This window comes from Strigops habroptila, chromosome 11 (genome assembly GCF_004027225.2).
Source record: "Strigops habroptila isolate Jane chromosome 11, bStrHab1.2.pri, whole genome shotgun sequence".
NCBI classification, from domain to species: domain Eukaryota; kingdom Metazoa; phylum Chordata; class Aves; order Psittaciformes; family Psittacidae; genus Strigops; species Strigops habroptila.
The window spans coordinates 11,952,857-11,968,022 of NC_046360.1; positions in this window are offsets into that span (position 1 = coordinate 11,952,857).

A 15,166-nucleotide genomic window follows, 5' to 3' on the forward strand; every position below is an offset into this window, starting at 1 on the left:
CAAAGCAGAGCAGCCGCTGCGGCGCTCCGAGTGCCACTGCCCAAAGGTCACACGCAGATGATGGGGTGATGCAGGGGCTGGAGGCTGCAGCCACATGTGTCCCGGCAGGAGAGGCAGGGCCCAGCTTGACAGCCTGGGAGCAAGTGAAGGAAAGCCCCTTGCTGGGCTGTGGTGGCCACAGGCAGCCCCCGACTGCAGGCAGAGGGTCCCAGCACCCTGAAGAGATGGGGAAGGTGAAATGCAGTCTGCCCTCCTCTTCATCGCCTTCCCTGGCTGGCGATTAGCAGCCACAATCACACAAACAGCACTGTTGCCTGGTGGGGTAATTACTAGCTAGTGAAGCGGAGCGGTTCGTTGGATCCCAGCCTCCAGTTTGGGATCTGGCTGGAATTGGGGGTCAAGGATGCTCAACACAGGTTTGTGCTGCAGAGCTGGAAGGCTTTTGCTTCCAAGCTGGGAAGAGTGGGATGGGTCAGACCCGGGATGCATGTCCTCCTCCAAGCCAGCACTGGGATTTTCCCATTCCCAGCTCACTCCAGGTCCCGGTGCAAGCTCCTGCCTCTCCTCCTCCAGCACCTCCCTGTGCCTGGGAGGTGCCTCACTGCACAAAGCCCACCAGCCTGGGAGGTGCCTCACTGCACAAAGCCCACCAGCCAAACCAGGGCAAGAGGAAGTTTGGTTTCCCCAAACTGCATAAGCTTTAAAACCCCAGCAGGCTCAGCACCCTTCACCGTTCCTTGTCCTCCCTGGCTACAAGAGCGCATGTCCCCATAGAGCTGAGATCTGGATGAGGAGGGACAAGGTACAATCCCTGCTCGTTCAGTTTGGGCTCAGGCCTCAAAACTCATTTCACACCATGAACTCTCTATCCCAGGCCCACCAGGGGTGGGGAAAATGCTGCCCAAGGAACAGAGATCTGGCCACAAACCCAAAGCTATTTAACCAAACCTGCCTGGGGTGCACCTATGGGATGAGCAGTTTGACACCGTGCCATCACCAGAGGTTTTCCCCCCCTCCTCTGGATTATAGCATTGCAGCAGCAGCCATGGGCAGAGGAGCCTTGTTCTGCCATGCAGGGCTGCCCGCACCGTGGGGGAATGAAGCAGGAGGGAGCAAAGTGTCACATTCCGGCTTTTATACACTATTACTTATAATGGAGAGGAACAAAATTACTCTAAAAAAAAGCACTTGAGGGCGTCAGCCTGAGCATTAAATAGGCTTCTGCTAAAGAGCTGCTTTGACTGGAAAAGCTTCCTGATTTGGATCAAAGGCATTGCCCTGCTTGTGAGAGAGACAGAGATTTGATAAAGCTGGGGAGACAGGCAACACCATCCCAGGAAAAAGCCATTGTGCTCCTCCTGGGATGCTCCTACCTCAGCTCCCTCGCAGCAGCCACTTCCAGTGCCTCAGGGAAGCACCCAGACCCCTAAATCTGAGGCTTCCCATCCCTGTGGAGCAGCAAAACATGAGGAGCATTTTGCGATGTTAAAGGCAGCACAACTGCTACTGTGTGAACTTTGCTGCTCTGGAGAACAAACAGAGGGCTTGGGGAGCAGACACTTCCCATTAAGAGGCACTAATGAAATGTGAAAATGTTTTACTCTGCTATCATTTCATACAGGTTTGAACACAGCCACAGCTGCAATGGTGTCCCATTGGTGGCTAATTTAAGCACCAATTAAACAGGGCTGAATTACAGTGGCAGGAACTGATTTGACAAGGGACGTGGCCAGGAGCCCCAAATCTTGCTGACCTTGCTGTCACCAGGCAGGCTGGTTTGCAAGCCAGATCAAGAGCAGCTGGAGAGCTGGTGGGGGTTCGTCCTTCCTTTAGGGTAAAGGAAAGAATGAAGTACCTAAGGGCTGCGTTGTGCCCACCAGTTTCCCCTTTGTAGCACCCCAAGCAGGGCTTGTCCTGGCTCTCTTTAGCAGGGATGGAGTTCAAATGCAGCATGTGTGTCCCACAGCCTTGAGTCCCACATGGTTTAGGGTGCAGAGCTGATTCTCAGCACTTTAGGGTTGTTTTTGGTTAGCTGATAATGGCCTTAGGCTTTGTTCCAGCAAGGATAGCTTAGAGGGCTTCAAAAGAGCTGCGGGTTGGTGTTTTGCACCAGCAGCCCCAGTGTGGGGATCTGCTGGCTTTCCCGAGAGCTTTATTTCCTTTAGTTAATTTAGGCAATTGCAGTAAATCCCCTGTGGTCCCTGGTTCCCAGCTGAGCCAGGTTAGACCCAATTTATCTCAGGGACAGCAGGGCTGGCATCCTCCAACAGCCTGTGGGTATGCTCCTTGTGCCCAGGGGCACCCCATCCCTGCAGACCCCCTGCCTGCCCCCACCTTTCCTTGAGCCAGATGGGCAGCAGGATCCACAAAGAGCTTTTTCTAGTACCTACACACATATATGTGAGAGTGGAGGTGAGCAAAGGCATCATGTGTTGCCCATCAAACAGCTGAGGCTGTTGGAGAAGTGACCCATCCTCTCCCTGCCAAAACACCCCACTCAGTTCCTTACCTTGGGTCCTACCCCCCCACAAGACCCTCCGAGCCCCTTGGCTGGTGCGGAGCCCACCCGCAGCCCCTCTGCTGCCACTGCCTCTTGGAGCACCATTAACCAGGCCATGCCTCATCAGCTCCAATTAGCACGCAGGTCGTTTCCATCAGCCGTTATCAGGCTCCAGTGCCCACCACAGGGTGAGTGATAGCCCCGGGGAAGCAGGGCTGCTTCTGGCATCTCCTGGTGATGCTGATCCAGCACCCGGCAGGCACAGATCCCACCACTGGAACAGGCTGCACCAGGGAACAGAGGTCCCCAGAGCAGCCGCTAGCTCCTCTCTCATTAATCTAATTACAACATTGCGTTGGCAGCACAACCAGTGGCTTAATTGCAGTTTGCTCCAGGTAAATGGTAGGCAGAAATGCTCCTGTGTTCAAACAGGCTCGTTTGAACTATTAACTATGAGAAGCCCGGCCTCACACCCGGCCGGTGAGGAAGGAAGTCCTGCTACCAGTATTATCCTCATTGGGGGAGCAGAGAGTTCACTCCTGCAGAGCCCTCACGTCGCTCCTGAAAACCAAATCCTCATTTAAGACTGAAAAAGCAAAGATGAAGGGGACAATGCTCTGAGCAAGAGTACAGAGCAGGAGGCTAATTGCTCTTAAATATATATATATGTTTTAATAGAATAGAAAGGGGTTTATTGGAAACAACTAATCGTTCAGACTGTCCGGAAGATGCAAGTGTCAGGAGTAAACAGATGCTGGTCACGATTCAGCGCTTGTTAAGGAAGGAGAAAGATTCATTTCACATGCGTGATTAACTCCTGGCCACTGATGATTTACACAGCAGATGATCAAAAGAGGATTAATTATTCCACAGATCAGGCTGCTGCCAGCCTGGCCCCTGTCCTTGCCAGTGCTGCCAATGGCACGGCCCACAGTCCCCGAGATCAGGGCTGGCACGGCCACCGCTGCCCCACAGCCTGCACTGGGCTGTGTGGTGTCTGCCCCTGTCCCCCCAGGTCCCCACTGTCACCAGGCACCACGAGGACCTCCTCAGGCACCTCCGGCATCACTGTGTTCAATGTGGAAGGGGTTTTGTGCTGCCAAGCCCTGGGCTGCTATCAGCTTTCTGACACCCAGCCCAATAATCTCCTCCTCCGTTAGCAGTAATTAACCCAGGGAAGGTTTCTCTTCACTTGACACCTTTTCTTTCCTTTGCAAAAGAAAGACTGATGGAGTGGCTCGCTGTAACAAATCCACGCCGTAATTAAAGGAAGGAACTCCACTCCCTCTACCTGATTTATTGTTTAATACAGTCCCCTTTTGATCTTATCTTAATTAAATTAAGAGCCGTGAATCAACACCCCGCCACTAGGAAGCTGCTCTGCCTCGCTCACTTCCCTCCACGCTGTGTCTCCAAATCTTGGTGACAGGGAATCGCTGAGGGTGACATGAAACACCAGCTCTGCTCTGCTTGGGTTTTATGAGGAGCATAAAATCCTGTGTGCTGGTGGGCTCATGGAGAGCAAACTTGAGCCCCGCAGCACTCGGGTGCAGAAAAAGGGGTGATTTCTTTGCAGCCACCCTGTGTCCCTGGTGGGTGATGGGGTGATGGTCCCTGGTGGGAGAGGGACCATGGCCTCAACCCATCCCAGGCATCACTCTCCTGCTATCACCTAGTCCCAAGGAGGGGAAAACCATGCCAGGAACAGCACCTGAGCTCCACAGGGCTTGTCCATCTTTGGGAACAATGACTTGTTAGCCCTCAAAGCTCCCCCAGCACTCACCTGCTCCGAGACTCAGCCCATCCTCAAGCATCCCCAGCGCACATGGTGCCATCCCTGCCCTGCCGGCAGCATCCCTCCTGTGCCATGGCACCCCAGTGTCCATGCGCTCTCCTGCACCTTCCCTCCCTGCTCTGAAACCAGGGAAGGAAGCCCACTGAGGGAAAATTGGATGTCAGGCCCCTCACACAGCAGAGCCCTTGGCCAAGCACCATCAGCCCATCATCTGACGTGCATCACCACGGCTGCTGTGCGGGTAACCCTGTGTCACTGGGAGTGTAATGGCCTAATAACTCTTTCCTGTGCAGTCTGGGTGATGACAGAGCTTTTAATGGAGGATAATGGTGTTTTGCATTTAAATCTACTGCACTGTTGACTCATGACTGCAGCAGCCCCGGGACAGGAGGAGTAAATCAGAGAGGGCTCCTGGTGATGGTTGCAGCCTCGTCCCGCTGGAGACATTGCTGCAGCAACCCATGGTGGAGGACAGGGGGGGCAGAGACACCCTCTGCCTCCTCCCTCACCAAGTGCAAATGAGGCTGATGCTGATTTAATGAACTTCTGATGATTATCACCTTTATTTCTAAAGCTGAATTCCTGCAGGAGTCACCTTCAGCAGGGAAATGCAGCCCCCCCCAGGCGGCGGCGGGGGGATGAGCTGATTGCCTGTGTCTGATTAGCAATTACACTTCACAGTAAATGCTGTCACCCTGGGCTGGGGATGAGGTGATGGCAGATTGTGGGGTCCCCGGGGAGGGTGCTGGGGGAAACGGGAGCCTCGGCATCTGGATGGTGCTGGCACCCACCCTAGGCTCTGAACCTGCACAGTGCAGAGCAGGAGGCCACCAGCACCTCCTGGCTGGAGGGGACAGACCCCAAAACCACCAGGGATGAACTCGCTGCCTCTCCCGCCCCAGGGATAACTGTCTCCTGCTCCTGAAGCCGCTGGGCTGGTGCTCACAGGCGTTTATGAGTGGTGTCTTTAATATGGTGCTGGAATATTTGCCTTATAAATTCTTAAGAACAGATTTATAGCTGAGCCATTACTGACATTACAGATTATTAATAAATCTGTTAAACCTACAGGATAAACGTGCATTCCCTCCCTTTCTATTGGCATAATAAACATAAGGAGGGACAGGAAGCAGCGCTGCAGCTGGGGGTGGTAATGCCTGTCCATGTGCCGTGTCCCCTGGGCCACCTGCCCTCTCCCTGGTATCCACCAGCCATCCTTCCCTTTGGGAATGTGGGACACACACAAGCCTGTCAGCAAAGCTGGAGATCCCAAGCTGGGACACAAGCACCTGGACATGGAGGACCCCGGCACATCCTGTTGTGTCCTGGGGGAAGCAGAGGGTTTCTGCATGCTGGAGACACCACCAGGGCACTCAGGAGTGTGGAAGGGACACAGGGACGATGCTCCTCTGTTCTGGGAGGTGAGCTATTTGCAAAGCCGGCTGCTCGGTGTACGGAAGCTATTTCTGGAAGAGCCTTGATTGTGAAAATCCATCTAGAGAAAGGCGGCAGCGGAGCCGCGTCTCCGGGAGCAGCTGGTCCTGCAGCGGGATCTGGTGGGTTTGGAGAGCTCTGGTCTGCAGGGAAAATGTGGATCCTCCCTTCGCTCCCATCCGCAGCGTCCAGCTGGGTGTCAGGGGGTGCTTTGCCCCCTAATTCAGAGCCAGTGAAACCCAGCGGCTTTATCCCCACTCACACCCCTGCCTGGGGCTGTTTCCGGCCTGGGATGATGCTCAACTTCCCCACCACTGAGGGTCACAACAGGTCTATAATTCAGGCAGACAAGATAAGACCCAGATATGCTGTAAGAGCAACTCCTGGTGCTGTTGTGGGTGATAGGAAACCTGGGGTGGAGGGCTTGAATCCACCACAACCTCCTGGAATGGGAGCACCAAGTGAGACCCTCTTCATGTAAAGAAAGGGGTTGAGGAGATGAGTAGCATGAGGACAGTCCCACCGGGACACCTGGCCAAGGAATGGGGCTGGGATCTGGTGATCCAGCAGTGGTTCTGCTGCAGTGGCCAGTGTGGCGCTTCAGTTAGCAGCAGGGCAAAGCCCATGCCCTGTGGTGCCATGGAGCGTGAGGAGCCCCAGGGAGAGCCAGGGTGTCTCCAAGGGAGCACAGGGGGAGAGAAACAAATAAAAATGCATTATTTTCCTCTGCCGCCACAACTCCATCAGTGCTGGCTGGCTGGCTTTGATTAAACCTCTCATTTATTACATTTGGGAAGAGTATAATTTAGCTACCAGATTAAAAGCAAACAAGACCCAGATGAAGGGTCCCAGTGCATCCGTTTCCCCAGAGCCACCACGTGCTATGGCAGGATGGACTGTGGGTAATGGCAATACCTTGGGGTACCCTCAGCATCCCTACAGCCAGCTCTGGACATGACCTTGTGGCTCCAGCATTGCATGGGGGGCTTCCCTGGCATTGCAGACAAGGGGCACCACGCAGCCAAGGAGGGGACTTGCTCCTCCAGCGGGCAGGGCATCAAGACATATCAGTTGGTGAAAGGAAACCCATGGGCCACAGCCACCCAGCCCTGTGTCGGTGAGCTGGACCATCCCGGGATGCACTGAGTCCCTGGAGCAGCCGATGTGGTCCCATCCCTGATCCAACTCAGGCAGCTGCTGGGAAGAAGCCCTGCTCTTCCAAATCATCTGCATATAGCCTGTTCAATAGGCACACACAAGGCTAATGTCCTGGCAAGCTTTCAACTCTTTGCCTATTACTTTTAGATGAGCCGGCTATTTAAACAGCACTTACATATTACAACTGCTGGGCTGTAAAGTGTCTCGGTGACATGAGCCCCTGTTCCCAGACGCTTTAAAAGCCTCTGTGTAAAAGGAATTAATAGCAAAGCAAACTGTACTCGAATGCAGCTTCTGGAAAGATAAAGCGGTGGTGGAGGAGCGGAAAGGAGGGGAAAGGAGTTTAACCTCCCCTCCTGCATGCCCCAGGCAGTGAGGGGTGATGCCATCTTCAGGGCATCGCAAAACGAGGTCAGGTTAAGAGCAAAATGGGCTGAGGTCCACCAGGCTTTCTGCTCAGGGTCATTGCTGCTGCTGCTGGGAATCTGATGTCTAATGGCACAGTGTCAGAGGGATGCTTTCTAAGCAGGCTGCTTTTTGTTCCCAGCCCAACGTTTGGAAGCCAGCAGGGTTTTGGTTGGGTCTCGCCCAGCAGCCAGCAATCGATGCTCAACCCCTGTGCCAACCATCTCCAGGTTCAAGCTGCCCCTGGCAGCGGTGTTTCTTCACTTTGTGGAGCAAAGAATTTGGGAAGGGTCAAGCCTAAAAACCTCTGCAGCCTCTGCTGGAGGTGTGGGGCTTTCATCCTCAGCCTTGGCCACAACAGTGCAGCAGCAGACAAACCCACCAACCCTCCATGGAGCTGCCCCTGATCCTCGTGAGGATGGAGGAGGGGAACCCATGGTTTTACAAGATGCAGGATTGTGAGGGCTAACCATGATCACTGCATGCTCTGTGGACAGGAACAAGAGGTTGGCGTGGAGAAAGAACATCTTCCGTGGGCTTCAATCCAGAGGGGGATGCTGTTTCTGCCCAGTTTTTGGCTGGAGTTTTTGGGGAGCAGTGCACAGTATCCCTGCCTGGGGAAGCAGCAGCGATGGGACCTGGCGTCACGGCTCCAGCAGACACCACGCAGCCATCGGCAGTGGGGATTGATGAGATGTCTGAGCTGTCGCTCAGCACTGCAGCGTGTCTGTAAGAGAGCAGGATAAATCAGGGCAAAACACTTGGGGAGAAGGGCTGGGCTGTTAACTCCAAACCTCACAGGCTCCTGTTGGCATCTGACTGTTCACACAGGGAGCATCCAGCCTGCAGCTGGATCTCACCTCAGCCACATCGCTCCCAAGCACCGTTTTGCTCCTTATTCCTGAGGGATTTGCCCGGCAGGGGCCCCAAGGCAGAGGGAGGCAGGAAGGAGGCAGGAGCTGGTCAATTTTGCCCAGGGAGAGCAACTTCATGTTGTTCTGGGATCTTACCTCCAAATCCCTCTGACAAGAGCAGAAATCATCCGCTCAATCTTCAAACAGCAGTTCAAAGCCTTTACATCGCTCTCAAGATTAATTAGTAGCTAAATAATAATACAGGATAAGCCTTATCAAGGCATAAGATCCGCAACATGGTCAGTCAGTGATGTGGGGGATCCAAGGCAGGAGAAATCTTCATGTTCCTGGTTAAATCCAACATCTCCCAGGAAAAGGCAGCCTCTTCCCATAAGAAAAAGCAGTGTCAGGAGCTAATTCTCAGAGGAGCATCTCAAAGAAACCCACCTTGCGCAGAAGGTCTGTTTGCTTTATGTGTGCTAAAGGAGGGAGAGGAGCAGCAGAGCTCTGGTCACCATTGGCCAACCCAAGCACCCACCACGGCAACATGTGGCTGGCCCTGCAGAACACAGGTTTTGGGTGGCACAGAGCTGATGGTCAGGCAGGTCCTGGGGCAGGAGGCCAAGGAGAGAAGTGCCTGAGGATGGCCATTAAATACAGGGACACTATGTCAGACCTGGGAGATCCTCATATGCAAACAGTAATAGGCAGAGAAGAGGCTCTGGAGGATCCCTGTGATTCCTCTGTCCTGTTCTTACATGCTATGGTTGGGCACTGAGCCCATGGATCTCCAGCATGGCCAGAATGGCTGATGTCCTGCTCTGGTGACCATTGCTGCAGGGTGCTCCCCAAGCCATGGGTGAAACCCACACCAGCCTGGGAATGCCATTCCTTTACTTCCAACCTCCCTTTTCCCAGACACCTCCAACCAACTAGGAAGAAAAGAAACAAATAAGTAATTGGCTGCAGCAAGCTGGCAGAACCAGACCATTTATTTCATAGAATGCATCATTTATTTTCAATTATTGTGGTCCTTTCCCCCTGCCTCTGTCTATCCCTTCCCACGCACTTGGAGATCACTGGTGGAAAGTCTGCAGAGTTGCAGAAGAGCCGTGGCAGGAGGAGCAGCTCCATAGCAAAGCGAAGGGACAGATGTGGTGGGGACAGCACTGGCACCTCTTACAGCAGCTCAGGGCTGGGAGGAGGATGGCAGCACATGGGAATGGGGTAAGGATGGGCATCCTGAGGCTGTGGGTCAGACAAGGAGCTGTCCTGGCTGTCAGCTCACCTCCTACTAATGTGATGCAGCGAAGCAGAGGTGGTAACTGGGATGCTGCAGGGGAGAGCACAGACAGGGATGAGAGCAGCATTATGGGCATCTTCTCCCCCTAGACAGTTTCACACTCCCAGCCCCAGCCAAGCACTGGCCTTGTCTCCCTTTCCTGCAGAGACCTGCTCTCAATGCCTTAGCAAGCTGGAGCTCAGGGATGGAGCCAAGTCAACCTCCAGCTCGCAGATGTCCAGACCTGACCTCTGGGATGCAGCTTGAGGTGTGGTTTCCATAGCTGGTACTGAAAAGCCCACCCCAAGTGCCTAGGATGGCTCCAGGCAGGACCAGAGCTGCCTGTGCAACACCCACCGTGTCCCACAGCATTCCCATCCCACGGTGCTGCGGCACTCGCTGTCTCTGCCCCATTCCTGCACACCAAAGAGCTGGTTTAGCTCCAGTTTTATCTCAGTCCAAGCCATTTGAAGATCCCTGATGTCTCATGAAGGATTTTCTAATGGGGTTCAGCAGACTTTAAGATTTACATCAAAAAGCCTCAATTTATTGAATTAATGCTGCAGAGCAAAACCATGGCTGCTTAACTGGAGTATCAGTATTTTACAGCAACATAACTAATAAGGCCATTAATACAAACTGGGCTCACTCCTGACATTTATATCACTGTAAATCTCTCTCTCAGCACTGGAATTATTTATGCCATCCCAGGCACTCGAGAAGTGCTGTCATCCTTTATCAGACTGAAAGATTTAAGCCAAGAAAGGATGGATATAAACATACTAAAAAAAGTAAAAGGAGCTTGAAAAGAGCTGGGACAGGCCCTTGATGCAAACATAGTGCTGCCCTTTGCTTTCCAGCAGGGATGGGATGAGGGGGGACTTGCAATCCAGCGAGGTCCCTTGAGACCAAACCCACCCAATGTACCTGGCTGCAGCTCCCCATGTGGACCAGGATTGCCCTGAGCAATGACAAGTTGGATGATTTGGAGCAGGGATCGCAGGTACAGCCTGTCCTCTTCTCCCCACATTCCCCTCTGGCGATTTCCCAGCACAATCCAGAGCCTAGAGCAGCCAGGAGAGGTGACAAAGGTCTTACCTCCTCCCAAACCACCCCCAGCACTAACCAAGCACCCAAGAAACTGCAAACAGGAGGGAGATCGGGGCCTGACAGACCTCACCGAGTACTATTTCTTTCTGACATTATCTGCGCACACAGATAAGGGTTTCATGAATACACTTGAAGGAGGGCAGGGAGCAGAGGGAAGCGGCAGCAGCCAAGAGCTGTGAATGAACCACGAGTGGAGCTCAGTCAGGCACAGGGAGCAATTAGGGGCTGCGGTGGCAGTGCGGGGACATGGTGACAGTAATTAGCTGCTGAGCCTGTCCCTGCTCGGCTTTGTGTTGCACACTGCCTCATAATTCACAACATGTTGGAAACGAAATCGTTAGTAATCTTTCATAGCAGGGGCCTTATTAAACCACTATCGGTGCTTATTTAATTGGAAGGAGATAAACTCAGGCCAGCGTGGGAAGCGGGGTGAGGGAGATGCAGCGCCTTGGTACTGCAAAGCAGATGCAGGGGGACAGCGGGGTCCCAGGGATGGAAAACACAGTTTGAGTTGATTCTTATCGACATGAAGGAACCCGAGAGGCAGGAGGATGGGGAAAGCCCTTGGTTTGCACGTGGCATTTACCCCAAAATCCATTCCCCCTGCATATTGCCTGCGCTGGCACCGGTTAGAGCCACCTCCGATTCCCATTTAACATCGCAGAGAATTGCCAGCATCTCCTTCCTCTGCATCTTGTCCTCTCTTGGTCATTCAAGCAGAAGGAAGTTTTCATTGTTTCCCTCAAACGAGGAGGTAGCGCATGGACAGGAGCTGCTCGGGGTCTGCATGGGACCTCTACTGCCTCGGGCTTTATATCACCCCACACCTTCTTGCCCAGCTTCTCCATAAGCCAAATACAACCGTTCTCCAGATCCGCCTGGTAACAGCAGTGACTTGCCCTACTCAGCTGTGCTTAGCTGCAAAGCCACCACAAAAATTGCCCTCTTAAAGAACATTTAAGGGCCACAAACACTGAGCTGAGCTGCAAGAAAGCAAGCAAAATGCACAATTTATATGTCCAAAACAAAAGATAGAGTGATGAAAGGAGTTGGTGAGCAGGATGATCACCAAGGCAGAGGTTCTCAAAGGGTGTTCTCAAAGGCAAACACTGTAGGAGGATCCCAAAGCAAGATTTCCATAGTCCATGGGCTGTTCATTATCTAAACAGAGGTCGCTTGGAACTGCCTGAGTGAAGATTAATTGGTTTTTTAAATAATAGCTAAATTGATAGTCAGAAGGAGCTTGGGTTCCAAAATAATGGCTGAAGATTAGCCGGCCTGCCCCTCCATTCCTCTGTGCCATGTTCAGGAGGACATTTGTCTCTGTTGCTTATTCAGAAAAGGGCCATTAATCAAATCAGCAGATGGTCCTTCCCAGCCCTGGGACAGGTTGGGAAGAGACAAAAAGGAGGAGGAGGAAGCAATCACCCCCAAGTGTTAGGAAAAATATCCCTAAACCCAGTGAGAAGCAACTTCCAGAGACCATCTCCCCATAAAGGACTGGACCTGTTCACCGGGAGTAGCTCTCCTGGAGATGAGTAACATCTCCTGTGACAAGCAGGCATCGGCAGGAAAAGTAATTGTCTGTCTTTAAAGCAAATTACCTGCACTAATCCCAAATACAGGGATTTATGTCTCCTGGTTCACCCAATTTTGATGTCTAAGCTGTCACTGCCTGCCAAAGCTTTCACCCATGAGTGAGCCACACACGTGTAGGACTCACTCCTGCATGTCCCTGGGGTGTGTGTCTGTGGTTTTGTCCCTCTCCCACCCAGCTACATGTTTCATAGGAACATCTCTGTGTAGGAACATCTCCCGTCAGCACTGGTGACAGCTCTGCTGTAACACGTACGGGCACACAAAGAGCGCGATGCCACTCCATGTCTTGTTCCCTGGAAAAAGCAGCCCCCGCTGGTCCCTGCACCCATGGGCATCCGACCCTGCGCTGGGGTTGGCATCAGCCGTGGTCACAGCACAGAGCCTGCAAAACACCTTCACAGCAGGTATCCACACAGGTAGGACCTGTGGTGACCGGCGCTCTGAGGAAGCAGTTCCATGTCACAGCAGCTGAAGGCTGCCCTATGGATCACACCAGCCTCTGCTCACACAGCCCCTTGCCTTGAAAGGGCCCCTGCTCCATCACGCCTTCCTCTGCAGCACTGAGCACAGCTCCTTGGCTGGGCTCCTCTGGGATATCATGGCCAAAGGCTGCTGCTCCTGCTCCCAGTGTGAGGGGAGGAAGCTTTCATGACTGCCAGGGTAGCCCCTGGGGGTTGCTGCTTGTCCCCTGTAGTAGTGAGCACAGCCCCTTGTCACATCTCCCCCAGCCCCTTCGGGCTCGGTTCTTACTGCTGCTCTCACACCTCCAAGGCATCACTTGTGCCCTGTCTCTCTCTGGCTCCAGCATCCAGCGCAAGCTCGGAGCGGGAGCAAGCTCTGCTCCTCCCTTGGCTCCATTTCCCCGGCGTGCTGCTTGTGCGCATAAAACAGCATAAAAATCACATGAAGTAACATAAAATACAAGAAACCAAACCAAAATCAAATGGAATCATAAAATAAAATCCTTTTTCCACTTGTAAGCTTTGTGATTTGTGCCCTTGAATGTGTTTTTGGAGCTGAAAACACCTGGCATTGCAGGGAAATAACAGTGTTACTGTTATTCAGCTCAGAGTGAGCATAGGGAATAGAGTGGAATGGAATAGAATAGAGAGGCATGGAGTAGAATGGAATGGAAAGAAAATGGAATGGAATGGAATAGAATAGAATGTGGAGGCATAGAATGGAATGGAAATGGAATGGGATCAAGAGGCATGGAATGGAATGTAGAGCCATAGGATGGAATGGAATGGAATTGACAGGTATAGAATGGAATGGAATAGAATGTAGAGACAGAATGGAATGAAATGGAATGGATTTGAAAGGCATGGAATGGAATCCTCAAAACAAGTGATATGCTCTCACTTTATGCTGCTTGTCAGCAGGATCAGACGACAGTGGTTTGTTGCACTACAGAGATGGCTTAAGCAGTGCTCAGAGGAGAGATCCTATTAGATAAAAGGGTGCAGAACACACGTCCATAGTAGAGGGAAGCCACTGCATCTCCAGGAGGCTCGGTTTATCAGGCAGCACCAAGTACCTCCCACTGTGCCAGCCAGCAAGCAGCAAACATTAGCAATGGTGGGGCCACCAGCCTGGGCTGACCCAGCTCCCAACAGGGAATGCTATTCAAAGCAGCAGATCAAAGGCAAGGCAGGGAGAGGGAAGGGGAACACCTTGAGGCTGCTGGTCCAGCATCACCCTCAGCTCCTGGAGCACATGGCTTCGAGCCGTGTAACCTTGTGGGCTCACACTGCTGCAATGCCTGGACCAGATGAATCACTCCTGCCATGGGCAAAAGAAGTCAAGTGGAAGCCATCCCCTTGGCCATTAACTCTGTGTTTTCATCCTTTGCCTACTGTGAATAAAGAACCCATAGTGAGAGTGGCAGCCCCTCAGCCCAGCATCCATCACCATCTTCAAACCCCCTCCTTTGGACAGGCTCCAGGGCAGGTAACATGCTGGATCAAGACAGAAACCAAGCCAGCCTGGAGCCTGCCTTGGGTGCATCACTGCTTATAAGAAAGGAAGAAAAGAGAAATCCAGATTTCCTGCCCCCAATTTGCTGACTCACTAATGACTCAAGGGGCTAAATTTAGCTCTTGGAGCACTTGGCATCAGGGTGAGCGGCTGTTGGCCTCTCCTTAACCTTCTTATCAGACCTTCTAAGTAAAGCCTTCACCAGCTCAGGAGAGATTCTGCTCACGATCCAAGGGGATTATAAACCACCTTTGAAAGCTGGAATGAAGCACACGTACACACTGAGGTACACACAGCTTTCTGGTGGCGACGCAAGACCCGGGAGCGGAGAGACAGCGCTCGGGCGCATCACCGCGTGGTGAGTTGTCATGGCAACAGGGGATTTTACAAGCCATTAAATGTGGGTTCATCTGCATCACACCCAGGGATGTCAAAGAACCCAGGCTGGCTGCGGACAAGGGGCTCCTCTGGTTCAGACAGACATGGTGGCACTGCCCAGACATCAACAGGCAGAGCCCAAATGACTTTGCAAGCCAGGCTCAGCATGGCCTAAGGAGAGATGTCCTTGTGCTGCAAGCCAGCCTGCTTATGGACCAGGGTGCAACAAGGCAGAGGGGAAGACTTTCCAGCTGAAGAAAACTATACATTTCTAAAGAGCAATAATATCATCTGCAAGACAGCTAGACCTCGCTGCTAGCTGAGCTTGGCTGCGGCTTTTAATAAGCCCCGTTCCTGTAAGGTCAACCATCAAATAACCTCCCACAAAACCTTCATCGACCGCTTCCCAGAACATCCCATCCCAGGGAGCAGCTCAGTATTCAGCCAAAACAGCATGTGTGATCCAGAGCTGCTACTCTGCAGCCCCAGGGCAGGAGCCAAGGGACCCTGCCTGCCCTAAGCTGCCCGTGTTTCCTGAACTTCCACTCGCTGAAGGCACCATCCCTTCTCCACGGGTCACAAACACCTCTACACACTCTGCTTTTCCAATTTCGATAGCATTGCTAGAAGCCTTTTTCTCTCCCCCTCCCTTTTTTCCTTCATATGCTAAAAGT